At 38.1% G+C, this 8,783-nt stretch overlaps 1 protein-coding gene across 9 annotated transcripts in view; it reads left to right on the top strand.

Moving 5' to 3' along the window:
- Positions 1-8,783, top strand: part of FBXW11 (F-box and WD repeat domain containing 11) — a 149,775-nt gene that overhangs the window by 9,754 nt on the left and 131,238 nt on the right. For 3 of the 9 annotated variants that reach the window (XM_037745423.1, XM_037745425.1, XM_017547680.2), the window contains exon 2: positions 1,280-1,441. The exons of the other annotated variants lie outside the window; for them this stretch is intronic. The gene's annotated coding sequence lies outside the window, so the exon portion shown is untranslated. The remainder of the gene's footprint in view (positions 1-1,279; positions 1,442-8,783) is intronic. 9 annotated transcript variants of the gene reach the window in all.

The raw sequence follows: 8,783 nt of genomic DNA on the forward strand, positions 1-8,783 counted from the left end.
TATATATATATATATATATATATATATATAGTGGGCCTTAGAATTATATGGGTCTTTGTTAATTAAATGCTTTTTTAAATGGCAAGATCTAGGGAATTAACCCTTTTGGAATGGCTCAACTGATTCATCTGGGCTGAAATATTTACTCTTCTGTATTTTCATAGTTCTCCATTTTGATGTTAATTAATTTAGGACTTTTGAGAGCAAAGCTTGGTTTCTTCTCTCTCCGAAATTATAGGCTTTCTGACCCTTGAATTGTGGAGTCCATAGTGCTCCATGAAAAGGGCATGGGCTCTACTACCTAGTAGATGTGGGACTTTTCTGCTCATCTTTTTTGAGAATTAAATATGGGTAATTAATGTAAAGGGCTTGGCCAATTAGTAGCTCCTCAGTAAGGTAGGTATTACTATAATTACTGCAGGAACATTTTGGCCGTAGTGTAGCAATTGAGGAAGTAGCAAATTTATGTGCAAATGAGTCCAGTCTTTTTGTTTTTATCTTTGTTGTCTTGTTGAATGCCTTTTCTCTCTCCCTTTTAGTTTGTTTAGAATTTGTAGTCTAATTTGATAAGATAGAAAAAGAATGTTGATATAATATGGACAGGATTTAATATTTAATGATGTCACCTAGTAAATTGTTTATTAGCATTCTTTATGATTTTCCCCAGTTTAACTGATGATTGGCCATTGTAGGGGACTGGCCTTTATTGAGTCAGAAGTTCACTCTTAAATTATATGTTTTAAAACATAGTGTATTTTTGCTAAGGGTAGAGGATTTGGTTAATATGTAGATATGATGTTTTATGTGTAGCAAACCAAAAGATTTGTTAGGTGCATAAATAAATATCTTTATGGTAGATATTTGAGCCCTCTAATATCATTATTTTTGGCTGACATACTATTTTTGTAATGGTGGAGGAGCTGTCTTAGAGAATGGATAGGGAAGTTCAGTGTAGCTGAATAGTCTATGACAATTTATGTGGACAATAGGATAAGTTTTTTTAGCTGCTCTCATTTGGAAACTGCAGCTCTTCATTATGAGTAAATATTAATATTAGGGTTGTTCCATTATTTGTCATGAGTTTTGTATCCTTCTTTCAACACAGAGGTGAGGAATGCTGCTGCAGGCATTTTATGCCAAATAGCTGACTCAGGGGTTATAACTTTTTTCCTGTGCCTCAGATCCACCATTCCATTGACCCTTCCTTCTGTTTCTTGGAGGCTGCCCTGTGCCGCTGGTGCCATGGTGGGTGTATGGATTGCTTTCTGTCTTTCAACAGTTACCGAAGTGCATGTTTGGGATTTTGTTGAAGAAAGCTGGATACAGTAAACGGAAAGAATCTTGGAAGATGCTTGACTGCTGTCTTTTCTCAGACTAGTCTGAAAGGGAAAACCCCCATTCATTCTGGATTGGTGGATCTGAAGTACAAAATATTTTCCAGGTAAGCAATTACCCTGTATTGTTTCATTTTGTGGAACTCAACTCGCTGAAAGAAATTTTGAAAAATATTTTTCTTTATTTCTTTTGTCCATTAATACGAAAAAGAGGAAATATTAGATGTTTTTGCATAGTGTCATGTTTGGCCGTGTTTGGGTGTGGATCAGTGAAGGCATATGTGGCTGAATTGCTGGTAAAAACTTTGTTTTACTGTAAGAAGGGCAGTTGTTAATTTTCTTTGAGACATTCTGTTGTCCAGGCTGGTCTGCAGTGGTATGAACATGGCCTACTGCAGCCTTGACCTCTTGGCCTCACATGATCTTCCCACCTCAGCCTCACAGGTAGCTGGGACTACAGGCATGTGCCACCATGCTCAGCTAATTTCTTTTTTGTAGCGATAGAGTCTTGCCATGCCGCCCAGGCTGGTCTCGAACTCCTGGGCTCAAGTGATCCGCCTGCCTTGGCTTCCCAAAGTGTTGGGATTACAGACATGAGTCACCACACCTAACTCAGTTATTTTTATTGTAAGTCCAAAATGGTTTTTATTCATAGTCTAACAGGAAATACAGTAAATAGGGACATAATATTTGGGGAATAGCTTGTAAAACATGGAAAACAAATGGTAACTTTGAAGCATTCTCACATGATTTATATAAAAGTTAATACCTGGTCAAAATTTTTTTTGCAGTTTCACATAAAGTGGTGATAGTTTATTCTGAGGACTCTTTGGAGGGTCTTCTTGGGAAGGCTTACTAGCTATAGCAACTGCTTATTGAGAACATGTGCTACATGCCAGTTACCTTTGTACGCACTTTACATATATAATTTAATTGGCATAGTGCTTCACCTGCATTTTACAGCTAGTGAAATGGAGCTCATAAGCATAAAGTGCTGGTTACTCAGGTCATACAGCTAGTAAACGGTAGAACCAAGATTTACGCTTGGGTCTAGGTGTCCTCAAAGTTCTGACTCTTTCCGTCTTGCTATACTTGCTGAAGTTTATACTTCAACTTCTAGATTTTCAAATTGCCTGTCTGCAAGAGCAAGGTGTGATTTTCTACAACAGGTTTCCACTCAAAGAACACATGCTGGGTCATTGTTTGGCATGGTATTTTAATCATTTAATACGATTAAATGCTTGCTTACTGAAAAACCAGATCTTCAGTCAGTTCATTAAGTGAACATAAAGGTAATTTAGGGAGTATAGGAGAGACAATGCCTTTAAATATTGAAATGTGCTTTATACAGGGAAGTATCACTTGGTCCAGTGAACTCAAACCTGTATCTTCTCAGTTCCTAGTTAGTATTTATTAGTTATTTAAATAGCTCAGTAGCTCATTATATAGACTTCTTTTGGCCTGTGGTTTGTCATCCTTACAAGTAAGGCATTGTCAGGCAACATTCTTGAAAGCATGACTCTTTTCGGTATTTAATATTCTTTCTGGAGAATATCCTGCTCCCTTTCATCTTAAAATTTCTTTTTATCATAGGCGGACACTCTGATTTTGTGATCCTTGATTAGTTTAATACTTCCCCATTTGCTAATATTTCCCCTCTGGTGAGACTGTGGCTCACTGCAACCTCTGCCTCCGAGGTTCAAGTGATTCTGGTGTCTCAGCTGCCCAAGTAGCTGGGATTACAGATGTGTGCCTTCATGCCCAGCTAATTTTTGTATTTTTAGTAGGGATGGGGTTTTGCTATGTTGGCCAAGCTTGTCTTGAACTCCAGGCCTCAAGTAATCTGCCTGACTCGGTCTCCTAAAGTGTTGGGATTACAGGCGTGAGCCATTTTTCACCTTGTCATATGAAGTATAGTCAGGTGGTGGTGGTGGTAGTAATAGCAGAAGTAATAGTTAACACTGGTGGTGGTGGTGGTAGTAGTAGTGTCGGACGTAATAGTTAATACTGGGCACTTACTCTTTATTGAGCATGATTCTAGATACTTTATACATGTAACTTAATTTTATCCTTATGTATCCTTGTCTAAAATGCTTGGGATCAGAAGTGTTGAGGATGTTGGAATTTTTTCAGATTTTCGAATATTTGCTGTATACTGATTCAACATCCCTGATCCAAAATCTGAAATCTGAAAAGTTTCAGTGAGCATTTCCTTTGAGTGTCATGTTGTCATTCAAAACATTTTAGATTTTGGAGCACTTTGGATTTTGTATTTTTGGATTAGGGATACTCAAACTGTAGTAACCTAATGAGGTAGGTATCATAATTTCCACCCTATTGGTGAGGAAACTAAAGGGTTGAGTGGTTAAATAACATGCTCTAGGTCACACATCTTATAAGGGACAAAGATGAGATATGAACCCAGGCAGTCTGGCTTCAGAGAATATGCTTCTTACCTCTGTTCTATACTACCTGTAGATTAGAGTATCATCTAGTAATAGAGGGGCAGAAATCCTAAAGACTAAAACTATATATTCTGATTTCAAGAAATCATTGCAAAAGGAAAAGAAAAAGTTGTTATATATTTCTTACCTTTTGTAGAAAACAGTCCAGCTCTCAGGTTCTGTGTTAGCCGTCTAGGGCTGTCAGGCTGTTTCCTAAAACAACTTGGAATAGGTTAGTTTGAGGTTACCTTTTAGAACAGTGCTGTCCCATAGAACTTTTTGCAGCGATTGAGATGTTCAGTGTTGGCACTGTTCAATATAGTACAGTGTGGCTGTTTTGAAGTGTGGCTTTATAATGAAGTAACTGAATATTTAATCTTAATTTTAATTAAATTTACATTTACATAGCTGCATGTGGAGATTTAGTATTTACTATCATCCTAGGTCCGGCCCTTGGTTTACCACTTACAGAAATTTGATCTGCTCAGCATGCCCAAGACACCCCCTTATCCCTGGGTTGGACTATCATTAACTTACAAGACTGATGTGTAAAACCGAAATTTTAATTTATTAATTTATGATGATATAAGTGTGTTGACATGATTAGTATATTCATTTCTGATAGGCGGATTTACTTACTAGTTCCTGATTAATATGCTAGTTTAATTTTTTTCCAACGAGCCAGAGGGACCTGAAGACTCAAGCCAAATGACTGGAATATTCTTTTCATATAGGAAGATTTTACCAGGGAAGTAAGACGTCTGCTGGCCTGGGACTGAGACATGCTCATTCAGCTTACTTTTAAGGATGGTTTTTCCCTATGGCAAAACCTCTTCCTTCACCTCTTCTGCTTGCTTTTGTTTCCTAGATTTTTTTATGATTAAGGCATTTGTTTTTAGACGTATTAATGCATTCAGCTTGAATGCACCCTTGACTTATAGGTCTGGAAAACCCTTTGTTTTCCTTTTTTTATTTTTTTTAATTTTTTATTTTTTTATTATTTTTATTATTTTTATTTTTAATTTTTTTTCTTTTTTAGACGGAGTTTTGCTCTTGTTACCCAGGCTGGAGTGCAATGGCGCGATCTCGGCTCACCGCAACCTCCGCCTCCTGGGTTCAGGCAATTCTCCTGCCTCAGCCTCCTGAGTAGCTGGGATTACAGGCACGCGCCACCATGCCCAGCTAATTTTTTGTAGTTTTAGTAGAGACGGGGTTTCACTGTGTTGACCAGGATGGTCTCGATCTCTTGACCTCGTGATCCACTCGCCTCGGCCTCCCAAAGTGCTGGGATTACAGGCGTGAGCCACTGCGCCTGGCCTGTTTTCCTTTTTTTAAAAAAAATTTTGTATCCAGCAAAATGTTTTCCTTAAGGTTCCTTTATCACTGCTGTAATCCATTTTGTGTTCATTTTCAACTCTGAGAAAAGTTGAATTTTCTTTGCTTTTGTGTGGCCTCTTTCTACTAAAATGAGTTCAGTTTGGGTTATGGTGAATTTGAGTTGCCTATGGATGAATTGCCTAAGAAGAGAAGTATCTAGTAGGAATATTGGCCTGGAGCTCATCAGAGAGGGCAGGGTTAGAAAGAAATATTGGGGAGTTTTTAGCTGCAATGGTAGCTGACTAGACTTTAGTACAGTTATGATTACTCAGAGTATAGACTGAAGAATATATATATCGGTATATGGGAATACCAACATAAAGGAATGGGCTGCAGCTAAGGTCAGAACCTGAGATCATATGTGATGTTGACTGAGAGATGTTATTACCACCCTCTCCTTTTTCCTTTTCTTTTTTTCTTTTTTTAGACAGGGTTTCACTCTGTCACCTAGGCTGGAGTGCAGTGGCATCGTCTCAGCTCACTGTAGCCTCTGCCTCCCAGGTTTAAGCGATTCTCCCACCTTAGCCTACCGAGAAGCTGGGACTACAGGCAGTGCCACCATACCTGGCTAATTTTTATATTTTTAGTATAGACAGTATTTCACTACGTTGGCCAGGCTGGTCTGGAACTCTTGACCTAAAGTGATCCACCCACCTAGGCCTCCCAAAGTGCTGGGATTACAGACTTGAGCGACCCTCCTGGCCAGACCCTCTCCTTTTCATCTTGACCTGAGAATTTTGTTAAAGCCTGCTAGTACTTACTCCTAGTCAGCAAATGTTAGCCCATTACACTTGAATTGTGACTTTCTCTTTTCACTGTAATAATTTGCTTAATTTTTGAAATATATTTTTGAGAGCATATCTTATGTACATTTATGCAAACTCAAATTTTATGCATTTGGTGACAAAAATAAGAGAAAGAGAAACAACCTAAACAGTGAAGATTCTGGATCAAACGTGAGATGGGAAATGGGAATCTGTTTCAGTCTGTTTCAGTTCTGAATGCCTTTTTTCTAGCTGTGATGTGTGTGATTATGGTATTTTAAAGATGCACACTTTTAACGTCACAACATGAGGCCTAAATACAAGCCAGCTATTTTATCCACTAGTCAGTTGAAGAAACAGTGAACTGTTCTAATGCTGGAGTAAAAATTAGCTGTGTTATAATTATTGAGATGCTGTGTTGGTCTCAAGTATGGCATATCCTTAAGGGATTTTTGAGGCATATTTTTGTCGTATGCTATTTTTCACCTTACATATTCACTTCAGACCCTAATTACTAGGTGTCCTGCAACTCCACTATAACTAAGTTTTGATAGTGAAAGCATGGAGACATGAAGAGTTCATTACAGCTACAGTCAATCAATACTTGACAAAGTTTTTGAATGAATTACTATATATATCTGTGATGCAAAATTAATAAGGTACAAAAGGGGCTGGGTGCCATGGCTCGTACCTGTAATCCCAGCACTTTGGGAGGCTGAGGCAGGTGGATCACCTGAGGTCAGGAGTTTGAGACCAGCCTGACCAACATGGTGAAACCCTGTCTCTACTAAAAATACAAAAATTAGCTGGACATGATGGCATGCACCTGTAATCCCAGCTACTTGGAAGGCTGAGGTAGGAGAATCACTTGAATCCAGGAGGTGGAGATTTGCAGTGAGTCAAGATCATGCCATTGCACGCTAGCCTGGGAGACAGAGCAAGACTTGGTCTTAAAAAAAAAAAAAACAAAGTACAAAAGGGAGTACAGGGGAAAAAAAATGTTTCTCATTCCCTCTAGCCACCCAGCTACATTCTTGTGTAGGCTTCCTAGACATACATTTTTACACCTTGATTTTTTAAGTAAAATATGATTCAGTTATCTTTCATATTTTTTCCCCAAAGAGCTCTCAACCATGTTTTGAGGAGATAATTTAATTTAAAAGATGCATGCTGATTTATCGTACAAATGTGCCACGATTCATGTAACCAGTTTGGACTGATGCATGCTATTATAGATAATGGTGTAAAGAAGAACTGTGCATATGGAGTGTCTTCAGGACAGGATCTTGGGCATACTTACTAGATGCTTTTATAAATCTGATAGACACTGCCACATTGCCCTGCAGTCACGTTGCAACAATTTATAGTCTCACAGACCTTGAGTAACAGTGCTCTTATTTCCTGACAGTCTCATGGTATTACATGAATTTTAAACTGTTTGCTTTTTAAATTGTTCTTCTCTTTTTCCTCCATCAACTTTTTATTATGAAAAATGTCATATACATCTAAGAGTTGGAGTATAAAAAGTACAACAATAGGCCGGGTGTGGTAGCTCAAGACTGTAATCCCAGCACTTTGGGAGGCCGAGGCAGGTGGATCACCTGAGGTCAGGAGTTCAAGACCAGCCTGACCAAGATGATGAAACCCCCGTCTCTATAAAAAGAAAAAAAAAAATTAAAAAAGTACAGCAAACATTTATATACTCTCTCCACCTAGATTCAACAGTTGTTAACATTTTGCCATATTTGAGTCATTTCTCTGCTATTCCCTCTCCCTTCTCTTATTTTCCCCTTCTTCCCTCCTTCCCAGCTCTCTCTTTTTTCCTTCCCTCTCTTACTGTCTTTCCTTCCTCCCTCTCTTTTTTGTTGTTAAAAATATGAAAGTAAGTTGCAAACATCATAATACTTAGCCCCTAGGTTTTCAACATGTATCTCCTAAGAATAAGGATAGTATTTCCCTCTTCCTCTCAAACCACAAATACATGCATATACATACAACCATATCTCCATATATATAACTACATTATATAAAATCACATATACTTTATACGTGTGTAACTACTGTTTTCACATCTAAGAAAATTAAAGTAATTCCCTAATACAATATCAAACATCAGTTAAATCTAAATTTTCCTAATTGTCTCAAAAATGTCTTTTATGGTACCCTTACTTCTTTAAAACAAACTGACAAACCAGGATCCAAACAAAGGACAACCTTTGTATTTGGTTATGTTTCTTGTACTCTCTTTTAAGAATAGTTCCTTTACCCCTTTCCCTCCTTTCCTGGCATTAACTTATTTGAAGAGACCAGCTCCAGTTGTCTTATAGGATGTGTAACCTTCTTCATTCATTGAGTATTTCCTTACGGTGTCATTTAACTTGTTTCCCTAGCTCCTCTACTTCCTGTAAACTGGAAGTTGATTGAGATGCATCCAGGTTAAACATTTTGACGAGAATGCTTCATCATAGGTGAAGTATACTTCACATTGAGTCACATCAGGAGGCACTTAATGACGGGTTATCCCATTATGAGCAATGCTAATTTTGATTCCTTGGCTGAGATGGCAGCAGCCAATTCTCTCCATAATGAAGGTAAAATTTTCTCCTCAGCTATTAGAGAGGAATCTATGGGACACTATTTTGGCACCTTGTAAATACCCTGTTTCATTATAGCCTTTCACCCAGTGGTTTCAGCATCCTGATCCTGAAATCGGTTATTACAATAGGTGTTGCAAAATTGTAGGGTTTTTTTTTTTTTTTTAATTTTTTGAGACAGAGTCTTACTTTGTTGCCCAGGCTGGTGTGCTGTGGTGCAGTTTTGGCTCACTGCAACCTCTACCTCTCGGGTTCAAGTGATTTTCCTGC

The sequence above is a fragment of the Cebus imitator genome, unplaced genomic scaffold, assembly GCF_001604975.1.
Source record: "Cebus imitator isolate Cc_AM_T3 unplaced genomic scaffold, Cebus_imitator-1.0 Scaffold200, whole genome shotgun sequence".
Lineage (NCBI taxonomy): Eukaryota > Metazoa > Chordata > Mammalia > Primates > Cebidae > Cebus > Cebus imitator.